The following is an 11,989-nucleotide window of genomic DNA, read 5'->3' on the forward strand; positions in this document are numbered from 1 at the left end:
GTTTTGCATGTGAAAGTCAATGAGCTTAGAGCTTTTTGATTTGGTAATTAAAAGTTGCAATTCGTATTTTACCCAAATAAAATGCCTGTATCTGGATTCCTTTCACTGGAAGAGTCTTCTCAGTTTCTGAAATCCTGACTCTCCCTCAAAGTGTACCTGTAGCTTCTCACTAGCTGCAACTCTGGTTTCAGCTCCCTTCCATAGGCTAGACCTCAGATCCTGTGTTCTCTGCTGTCCCTTTCCTCTGGAAGTTGGAACCTGGATCTACTCTGGATTTCTCAATGACTCACTTTAGTATCTTTGTCTTGTCATCACAAGATAGTGACTCATCTCAGGGCTGCAGGACTCCATTTTATGACGTGGATCTAGTGTGATATTGAACTAAACTAGTTTCAATCCTTGGTATTAGATTGTGGCTCAGCTGTAATAAGGAACGGTCCTGTAAGACTGGAAAAAGGAAAGAGAGAATCAGAATGAAGAGGCTCAGTATTTCTAGGCTTTAAAAATCTTTAAAAAAGGGAAGAAGGAGGATCCTGGGAACTACAGGCCAGACAGCCTCACCTCAGTCCCTGGAAAAATCATGGAGCAGGTCCTCAAAGAATCAATCCTGAAGCACTTGCATGAGAGGAAAGTGATCAGGAACAGCCAGCATGGATTCACCAAGGGAAGGTCATGCCTGACTAATCTAATCGCCTTTTATGATGAGATTACTGGTTCTGTGGATGAAGGGAAAGCAGTGGATGTATTGTTTCTTGACTTTAGCAAAGCTTTTGACACGGTCTCCCACAGTATTCTTGTCAGCAAGTTAAGGAAGTATGGGCTGGATGAATGCACTATAAGGTGGGTAGAAAGCTGGCTAGATTGTCGGGCTCAATGGGTAGTGATCAATGGCTCCATGTCTAGTTGGCAGCCGGTATCAAGTGGAGTGCCCCAAGGGTCGGTCCTGGGGCCGGTTTTGTTCAATATCTTCATAAATGATCTGGAGGATGGTGTGGATTGCACTCTCAGCAAATTTGCGGATGATACTAAACTGGGAGGAGTGGTAGATACGCTGGAGGGGAGGGATAGGATACAGAAGGACCTAGACAAATTGGAGGATTGGACCAAAAGAAATCTGATGAGGTTCAATAAGGATAAGTGCAGGGTCCTGCACTTAGGACGGAAGAACCCAATGCACAGCTACAGACTAGGGACCGAATGGCTAGGCAGCAGTTCTGCGGAAAAGGACCTAGGGGTGACAGTGGACGAGAAGCTGGATATGAGTCAGCAGTGTGCCCTTGTTGCCAAGAAGGCCAATGGCATTTTGGGATGTATAAGTAGGGGCATAGCGAGCAGATCGAGGGACGTGATCGTTCCCCTCTATTCGACATTGGTGAGGCCTTATCTGGAGTACTGTGTCCAGTTTTGGGCCCCACACTACAAGAAGGATGTGGATAAATTGGAGAGAGTCCAGCGAAGGGCAACAAAAATGATTAGGGGACTGGAACACATGACTTATGAGGAGAGGCTGAGGGAGCTGGGATTGTTTAGCCTGCAGAAGAGAAGAATGAGGGGGGATTTGATAGCTGCTTTCAACTACCTGAAAGGGGGTTCCAAAGAGGATGGCTCTAGACTGTTCTCAATGGTAGCAGATGACAGAACGAGGAGTAATGGTCTCAAGTTGCAGTGGGGGAGGTTTAGATTGGATATTAGGAAAAACTTTTTCACTAAGAGGGTGGTGAAACACTGGAATGCGTTACCTAGGGAGGTGGTAGAATCTCCTTCCTTTGAGGTTTTTAAGGTCAGGTTTGACAAAGCCCTGGCTGGGATGATTTAACTGGGAATTGGTCCTGCTTCGAGCAGGGGGTTGGACTAGATGACCTTCTGGGGTCCCTTCCAACCCTGATATTCTATGATTCTAGGCTAGTTCTGAAGCCTCAGTGAATTTTTGCACTATTCCCTTCTGCACCTTTAACTCCAGCCTGCAGAAGCCTAGCGTGATGCTTATAAGCATCCATCTTGGTCTCTCAAATACTAATTTTATAGCTATAGAAAGGTATAGTTTTTAGCATGTTTTAAAATGTTATGAGAACCACAAATTCCTTCCTGCATTAACAATATGTTGCTGTTTCATTCTTGTTATGATAAAACGTAACAACTGTTAGTGAAAAGCTGTTTTTGTTTGAAGCTGTTTTCAGTTAATGTGGAACCATGCAATGGAATATTTAAGAGATTCCTGATAAATCTTTCCCATTGGGCCTCCTTCAGATAGAAGCCATGCAGACCTTAATGGAGAGATTATAGTCATGGCCAGACTTCCCATGGTCTCAGTCCATGAATATAACATTTCTTAAAACAAGTTTTATGCTTGTAAAAGGGGCTGGACTGTAACATAAGAACATAACAATTGCCAGATTGGATCAAACCCAAGGTCCATCTGTCCAGTAGCCTGTTTCTGACAGTGGGCAGCACGAGGTATATTAAAGGAAGGTTTTCATAGATTCCAAGGCTAGAAAGGACCATTATGGTAATCTAGTCTGACCTCCTTATAACACAGGCCATAAAACTTCCCCACAATAATTTCTAGAGCAAAATTGCCTGTGATGGAGAATACATTATGACCATGGTAAGTTGTTCCAATGGTTAGTTACCCTCACCATTAAAAATTTAATCCTTTATTTCCAGACTGAATTTGTCTAGCTTCAGCTGCCAGCCATTGGCTCTTGTTATACTTTCCTCTGCCAGACTGAAGAGCCCATTATCAAATATTTGTCCCTCCATGTAGGCACTTACAGACTGTAATCAAGCCACTATATTAACTTTCTTTTTGAATCAGTGACACCAGAACTAAACACAGTATTCCAGAAGCGGTAGCACCAGTGCCATATAGAATAACCTCAATACACCTACGCAAGATTCCCTGGTTTATGAATCCAAGGATCTCATTAGCTCTCTTGGCCACAGCACCACACCGGGAGCTTATATCCAGCTGATTACCTACTACAACCTCCAAATCTGTTTCAGAGTCACTGCTTCCGAGGATGGACTTCCCCCATCCAAAGAGGATGGCTCTAGACTGTTCTCAATGGTAGCAGATGACAGAACGAGGAGTAATGGTCTCAAGTTGCAGTGGGGGAGGTTTAGATTGGATATTAGGAAAAACTTTTTCACTAAGAGGGTGGTGAAACACTGGAATGCGTTACCTAGGGAGGTGGTAGAATCTCCTTCCTTTGAGGTTTTTAAGGTCAGGCTTGACAAAGCCCTGGCTGGGATGATTTAACTGGGAATTGGTCCTGCTTCGAGCAGGGGGTTGGACTAGATGACCTCCTGAGGTCCCTTCCAACCCTGATATTCTATGATTCTATGATTCATTCACTAGAAACACCTGCCCAGTGATGATTCTCCATTTCAATTACATGTTGAGACCTATCAGTTAGTCAGCTTTTACTCCATTTAATGTGTGCTAGCTTATTTTTATACTGTTTTAGATTTTTTTAAAAACAAAACATCACATGGTTGCAAGTCAAATACCTTACAGAAGTCTAAGTGTATTACATCAACACTCTTATGTTTATCAACCAAACTTGTAATCTCTCACACACACAACCCGACAGTAGGCAGATAGAAATTAGGAAGAGACTAATAGCTAGAGATTGGTTTAAAGCCTGAAGCAGGAGGTTTTAGATCCCTTCCAAAATTTGACTGGGTTGGAAGCCTTGTGGGGAGGGGTGTGTGTGGGTTTTTTTTGTTTTTTTTTTTTTTTAAAGGCACAGAACAGCTATTGCATAGGCATTGGGCTTTTCCTCACACTGCATTTTTGAGTTACCTTTAGAGGTAATTACTTCTGATATTGCCAACAAGCAGTTTAGTTAGTTCCATTTGTGAGGGTAGTTTTTTGCAGTGTGCCTTGTAGTCCAGATTTCCAATGGAATCATCTAATTTCACCCAGGATATCAAACAATGTAAGATTAGGTGATTTTTGCTTTCTACTGACCTGTGCTGGATGTGATCTTCTTACTGACCGTAGCACATTCTGTAATAATTTTAATTGTTTTGTTCACTGAAACTGTAATGCATGTCCAAGTGGTAAGTGTTTTCCTAGGCTGTTGATTGGTTATTGCTGAAAATGCTTTGCATCAAGACCTCCATTCTACTCCCATATTAGGGCTGCTGCTTTCTGTGTAACTTTTACTGGCCACTCAGCCGCTCTCAAAGTACGTAACATTCTGCTTGGTACAAAAGGCAAGCTTAGCAGCTGGGAAGGACTGTTATAAGCCACATTCACTGTAGCCTTTCCAGAGGTTTCCCCCCCTTCACACACTATTTTTTTCATCCCTGTTTACAAACAAATCTCATCTTCCTTAGAATCGTTTAACAAAATGTTTGTGTTGTGTTAAACTCATCAGTGCCACCTACCTGACTTTAAAAGCTGCTCCCTCTAAATCCTTTCCCCCTCGATCTGAAGAGAGTCAGTTCAACAGTACAAAATTGCCTTCTATCCCAAGAAGCTCAGAAATAAATATAAACACAGAGGTGCCAACAGTGCAGCCCCTGGGCAGAATGTATTCTGCGGAGTTCCAAACTGTGGATTGCAATTGCCTTTTCCAAGTGACTGAAGACAAATCTGATGAAACTGCATCTTTTATTACTAGGGAACTCAAAACAAGAACATCAACTCATTTTGTAGATGAGGATAGAAATACCAAGAAAATATGGTTGCATATATTTAATTTTGATTACACATTTTAAAGTTACTGTGACATTATTGACAAACTGTGACTGCATAGATCATTGTTGCAACCACTGTTATATATTTGCAACAAATATTGGACAAAGGTTGTCATGTGAAGTGTCTATGTAAAGGTTATGATTGTGCTATCTGTATGTGTGTATCATTTTTGTAGTTGAAGTTATTAATATTGGCTATGTACTTGTATCTCAATGTGTTTGATTCTAAGTAGTGTAGCAGATTAAGACTCACTGGTGCGGCACCTCCTGCTGGTCATCTTGGGAATTAGCTCTTGTCCAGCTCAGAGCACTCTCTGCAGGCCAGTATCTTACATGCCTTAGGGCCCCTATGTCCCTCCCAGACCCTAGTGCCCCCTACCCTGGGGTTCTGCCCACTACAGTACTCCCACATTCTGGGTCTCCCCTTCCAGGGGAACCCCCAACCCTCTACACCCACCTTGCCTCAGTGGCTACTGCCAGTTGTTATCTAGCCCCCTCTCACTGGGGCAAACTGCAGTCTATAATGGCCACTCATCATTGGCAAAGGGGCTGGACCAGCTGCCTCTACCTATCCCCAGGCTGCACCTCTGCAACCCCAGTACCTGCTTTGGCCTTTAGCAAGGCCTCAGCCTGCAGATTTGCCAGGCTGGAGCTCTCTAGCGCCTCTTGACTTTCCCCAGCACTGCTCTGCTCCCAGTACCTTAAGCTCCCAGACAGACAGACAGCTCCCTCTCTCTCCACAGCACACGAGAGAGACACTCTCTAGTTTCTAGCCCTGCAGCTCTTTTATAGGGTCCAGCTTCGCACTGATTGGCTGCCTCCCAGCCTTTTCGTATTGGCTCCCACCCCCAGCCCTCTCCAAAGGCTGGCCTTTAATCCTTTCAGGGCCGGAGCGGGGTGGCCACCCCACTACAGTAGCATTAGTGAAGCATTTGGTCAGCTTCTTGAGAAAGGAATTTGCAGATTAAGTGCCCAATCAAGAAACACTTAATTGACAATAGACCCTGGGAGACTCCAATCCACATAAGAAGTCTTCCTGGGAATGTTCAAGGTAGCATGTGAGCAGTGGCTGCTCTCCCTGTAAAAGAACTGAGTCATGCACAGACATGTCACTTGCCCATGTGACTCCAAACTCCATCTTGCTGCTGTGATTTTCCACAGTAAGAACAAAGGGGTGTCCTTCCACATGGCAGAGACTTTTAAAAGGCAGCTGCATCTCCTCCATTTTGTCTTCCATCCTGCTTTTTCCTCTGGAGCTAGAAACTGAAGCTCTGAACAAAGGACTGAATGACCCATCCAAGCTGTGGATGTACTCCAGAGACTAAATTTGAACCTGCAGTTTATTCCATTATTGCTACAAGCCTGAATCAAGAACTTTGCCATTACTGTATGTAATTGATTCTATTTAACCAATTATAACTCTCATCTATATTTCTTTCTTTTCATGAATAAACCTTTAGATTTTAGATTCTAAAGGATTGGCAACAGTGTGATTTGTGGGTAAGATCTGACTTGTATATTGACCTTGGTCTGGGGCTTGGTCCTTTGGGACCAAGAGAACCTTTTTTCTTTTACTGGGGTATTGGTTTTCATAACCTGTGTCATAAATATAAAGGGAAGGGTAAACACCTTTAAAATCCCTCCGGGCCAGAGGAAAAACTTTTTCACCTGTAAAGGGTTAAGAAGCTAGGATAACCTCACTGGCACCTGACCAAAATGACCAATGAGGAGACAAGATACTTTCAAAGCTGGAGGCGGGGAGAAACAAAGGTTCTCTCGGTCCGTGTGTTGTTTTTTTGCCAGGAACAGAAAAGGAATGGAGTCTTAGAACTTAGTAAGCAATCTAGTTAGATATGCGTTGGATTCTGTTTTGTTTAAATGGCTGATAAAATAAGTTGCGCTGAATGGAATGTATATTCCTGTTTTTGTGTCTTTTTGTAACTTAAGGTTTTGCCAAGAGGGATTCTCTATGTTTTGAATCTGATTACCCTGTAAGGTATTTACCATCCTGATTTTACAGAGGTGATTCTTTTACTTTTTCTTCAATTAAAATTCTTCTTTTAAGAACCTAATTGCTTTTTCATTGTCCTTAAGATCCAAGGGTTTGGGTCTGTGTTCACCTCTGCAAATTGGTGAGGATTTTATCAAGCCTTCCCCGGGAAAGGGGGTGTAGGGTTTGGGGAGGATTTTGGGGAGAAAGATGTTTCCAAGTGGGCTCTTTCCCTGTTATATATTCGTTAGACGCTTGGTGGCAGCAATAAAGTCCAAGGGCAAAAGGTAAAATAGTTTGTACCTTGGGGAAGTTTCAACGTAAGCTGGTAAAAATAAGCTTAGGGGGTTTTCATGCAGGTCCCCACATCTGTACCCTAGAGTTCAGAGTGGGGAAGGAACCTTGACAACCTGTCATCCCCATAAGGAGCGGTGCTGGTGGGGATACAAGGGAACTGAGTATTTGCGGGAATTGCTTGTATGATTTCTCATCAGTCAATGGGGTAAAACCAAAGTCTTCTCTGTTTAGCTGGTTTGGTGTGCTTTAGTAATATAGGACACCCAGCTTTGGGCTGTGACTGCCCTGCTCTAAGCAATTTGTCTTGAATTGATACTCTCAGTAGTGTCCCACCAAAGGCAGCATCGTTACAGTTACATACAAAGTTGTTTCAGTGCTTAGGCACCTGGCAAATTGATTGCTCCACATGTATTACAGTAGAGTGGGAACAGCACCATAGGTAAGGTTGCACCAGACTTAATTTTTTCGTCCAAAATACTTATTTTCACAGATGTCCACTCCTTATTTTTTCAATAAAAAGCATTTCCTATTGTTTTCATTTAATCCGATTTCCTTAAGAATGTAAGTTAGAAATGATATTTTGGTTTGTTGTGTTGCCAACTGCAAACAGTCAGAAATCATGAGTCAGGCCTCAAAAACCATAAGACTTTAAAAGATAATAAAATTTGGGTTCTTTTTATTTGCCTTCTGGTTTTTGAGTTATTAGGTGATGAGTATTGTATAAAAAACTATATACATAGATATTCAGGTTACATTTTCAAGCTTTTTTCCACAAGCAGGTGGGTACAAAATATAGTTTAAAAGAAAATGAAAGTTAATATCTTCACATGATCACCCATCTCCAGGAGCAGGGGTTTAAGAAAAACATCTAGTGTCATGAATTGGCAACACTACGTTGTTAGATATTATTAGCTATCATGCCACCTCGCTGACAGGTACAATTTCATAAGGTCCTTGACATTTAGTCTTTTTAGAGGATGTTTCAAAATTTTGGGGTTTCCATGATTAGTCAAGGCTATAAGGCCCCAAACTTGCAAATATTGACATACATTTGTACACCTCTGAGCTGTCTGCCCAGGATCAATGCCAACCCAGAGTCTATTTCAGGCCCTTGCCTCAGGGAACAATTTATTAAAAAAACTTGGGCAAAATACCAACAAGGGCAACAGTTCCCAGAGGCTTTCCCCTGACTACTCTCAGCCAGTGTCCTGACCCAGGGACTCCTACTAATTCTCACTCCCCGGTGTCGGACAACAGAACACATACACACATCCACCCCTCTCTTCCAGGCTTTTATAAGGACAGGTTCTCTTCATGCTTTTACCTGACCCCTAAGCCAACAGCCTCAACTGGGAGGCTGCTGATCATGGGCGGTGGTAATGGAGGCTTGGGGAGGCTAAGCCTCCACCAACCTCAGTTACTGTTCTCTGCCACGGTCCTGGGGCCAGGCTGTAGCAGGGCTCAGGCCTCCTCTGGGTGGCTGGGGCTCGGGGCAGTGCACATGGGTGGGCTGGGGCTTGGGGCGGCTTAGCCAGGCCAGCTGGGGCTCCTCTGTCCACGGTGGGGGGCTCAGGGCTCCTCTGGCTCTGGTGGGCGAGAGTGGAAGGCAGAAGGGGTGGAGTGAGGGCAGGGCCTCGGGTGAAAGGGGTGGGGCTGGTGGCTAGCCTCCCTGAATGGGGGGTTCATGGGCCGCCCATGCAGCTGATAACTCACAAGGTGAAATGAGCCCGTTTCCCTTTAAAGGGGCTAGTCACCCTGTGAACAGTACTTAACGTTAAAACACAAGTAGCCCCATTGAAGCCAGTGGGGCTATTTAGTCACATGCAAAATTAAGCACGTGTGTAAATGTTTGAAGGGCCTAAGAATACTAAGGGTGTGTACAAGTATATTCCATCCCCTACAGGGAACATGAAAGAAGAGACTTATCAAATGAACTCTAACTTATTTTTTAAGGCTGGGACTTCCAATGGCTCTCAGGGTTTTAGTTGCCCTGCTGCCATTGAAGTCCAGTGAGTTTGATGCCTAATCCCCTAAAGTGTCTTTGAAAATCCCAACAAAAAATTTACTGATACAAATGCACAGAAAAGAGTGGGGAGGAAGGGGGCAAATCACACTGAACATTGAGCAACAGACCAATGTATTTTCATTGGTTTCAGAGTAACAGCCGTGTTAGTCTGTATTTGCAAAAAGAAAAGGAGTACTTGTGGCACCTTAGCGACTAACCAATTTATTTGAGCATAAGCTTTCGTGAGCTACCGCTCACTTCATCGGATGCATACTGTGGAAAGTGTAGAAGATCTTTTTATATACACACAAAGCATGAAAAAATACCTCCTCCCACCCCACTCTCCTGCTGCTAATAGCTTATCTAAAGTGATCACACAAAGCATGAAAAAATACCTCCTCCCACCCCACTCTCCTGCTGCTAATAGCTTATCTAAAGTGATCACATTGTAAGGAGAGTGATCACTTTAGATAAGCTATTAGCAGCAGGAGAGTGGGGTGGGAGGAGGTATTTTTTCATGCTTTGTGTGTATATAAAAAGATCTTCTACACTTTCCACAGTATGCATCCGATGAAGTGAGCTGTAGCTCACGAAAGCTTATGCTCAAATAAATTGGTTAGTCTCTAAGGTGCCACAAGTACTCCTTGTATTTTCATTGTCGTTCTTTATGCTTAATTCATTGTTGGAGTCTGATACAAGTTCTTGTTCATTCTATGCAATCCTGCAGTCTTTTATCCCACCCTCACCCCAAACTCCCACTGACTAGTGTAGGAGTTTTAAATGCATAAGGACTATGATCAGGCCTATTGTAGCAATGGTTTGATTCTCTTAATGAAAGGATCATTGTTTCTCATTACTACTATATGGGCCTTAATTCAGACAAACACCCCCATTCATGAAAGCACTTAAGCACAGGCACAAGATTATCAAAAGCATCTAAGTGATTTAGGAACATGTATCCTTGTGCTTCTAAATCACTTACGTGCTTTTGAAAATCACACACACGCTTAAAATTAAGCATATGCTGAAGTCCCTTTGAAGTAAATAAGAATTAAGTGCTTCTCTGAATTAGTACTGTGCTATCTTACTGAATATTACTATCATGTGTCTATTACTGAGTTGAAAAGATCAATTTTACTTTGCAAGCATTACACAGTGTTTGAATTACTTAGTTATTGTACATTAGAACAACTGTTCATATCTTTTATAATTTGCATTTTGAAACTGTCCCTTCCTTTTCTGGGAGAAGATTCAGATCGAATAACTGGCGGTGACTGAGAAAATTGGGATAAATATTCAAACCCATTGTTGGTGAAGATAATTTCTGCAAATAAAGAGTGTATTTAATATATTACAGAAAGCAAAACAAACAAATGTGGAACATTAAACTAAACATCACATGTTTTACGTCCTGAAAGGTACTCCTCATCCGTAACTGATGCCTAGGGCTCTGTTTGTATTTGAAATTACACATTTAATTGTGTGGTTCTACACCCTGATAATCCATTTGGCTGAAAGCTGGCAGCATCAAATGCTTGTTCTGGCCCATTTAGTTCTACTGAGACCAGAAGGGATGGGTGGCCAATCTCTTCACCACTAGAATCATAAAGCTGGATCCTTTTGTTGCTTGTTGGTTTTTGTGTTGATTTTAAGAAGTTAACCTAGCCTAGAGCACATCCTTCTTAAACAAAGAAAAGTCCGGTTTATATACCAGGGTTCTCAACATACTTTTCTGGGAGGTTAACAGCAGGTGGTTGGAAGGAGGGTTTATTACCTGGAGCAGTTATTTATTAATGAGAACTTGAAAACAATTAGTTGCAAAAACACAAATCTTATAAATGGAGCTGGATGGGAAACAGTTTTCCCATCCTGCAAAAATGTAGGATTTTTTTTTATTGTTTCACATCTGGATAAAACCAAGACCTTTTGCAGTTCTTCACTAAAACCTAGAGTAGGAGCCTGTCCCCCCATGCAGAACAGTCCAGTGGTTAGACCACTCACTTGGAGTGTGGGAGAACCAGATTCCACTCCCTGCTCTGCCTGATTCAGAGCAGCAGCTGGAAGCTGGGTCTCCCACATCTCAGGTGAGTGCTCTTACCACCAGGTGGGTATTGTCTCTCTCTTTGGCTTTGACCAGAAATTTCCTCCTGCACATGAAAAACCTTCCCAATGAAAGTTGTTGAGAAATGGATACATTTCCACACACACAAAATAATTTAGATGAAAAACCATTTGTTGGAAAATTCCTAGCCAGCTCTGGTCATAAACAGTTTTAAATACTTTCAGTTGAAATACTGTTTTAAATACTTTCATATTTCAGGCCCTTTGAATATACTAACAGTGGTTAGCTCTGGTAGCAGGTGCGAGAAAAGCTTCTCCTAAGGCCTATTATTTTTTCCTAATGGCTCATTGCCCTGAACAGGCCCTTCCCCACCCACTATCTGGATTGAAAGCATTTTGTCTAGTGGGTGTTACTGAGGCAAAACTACATTTAAAATACAGATACATAGTCAATATTCATAACTCCAGATATAAAAATGATACATGCCACCTCACATGACTTATCTTGCATAAAATACATTATAATTATGTCATAATCACATCAAAATAATGTCACTGGGAAGAATATGGGGTGCAGTGTCACACTGGGTATCTCCATTAGGTCTTCCCTTCTTCTTATAGAACTAGATGCTCCTCTCTTCTTCTGTGCTCTCCCACCTTCAGTTAGTGCCTGCTGTGCCCCCTCTTTGGTTTCCAGCTCAGCAAACTTGTTCCTGAGCTCTATTTCTCCTTCACTAGACTGTCTTTTCTTCAGCCTGGTTCTCGTAGACACAAGCTTCCACGGACCACTTTCCTGCCCAAGCAGACTCCTCCCTCCCCAGTCCAGCTTGCATCTGTGAGTCTCGACTCGTCCCTTCCTCCTCCTCTTGCCTTTTCTCCATTTTCTGCTCAAACCCACTTCGAAATTAAACCATAGGTTCTACCTGCGT

This window comes from Lepidochelys olivacea (assembly GCF_965140295.1).
Source record: "Lepidochelys olivacea isolate rLepOli2 genome assembly, chromosome: 3".
In the NCBI taxonomy this organism is placed as follows: domain Eukaryota; kingdom Metazoa; phylum Chordata; order Testudines; family Cheloniidae; genus Lepidochelys; species Lepidochelys olivacea.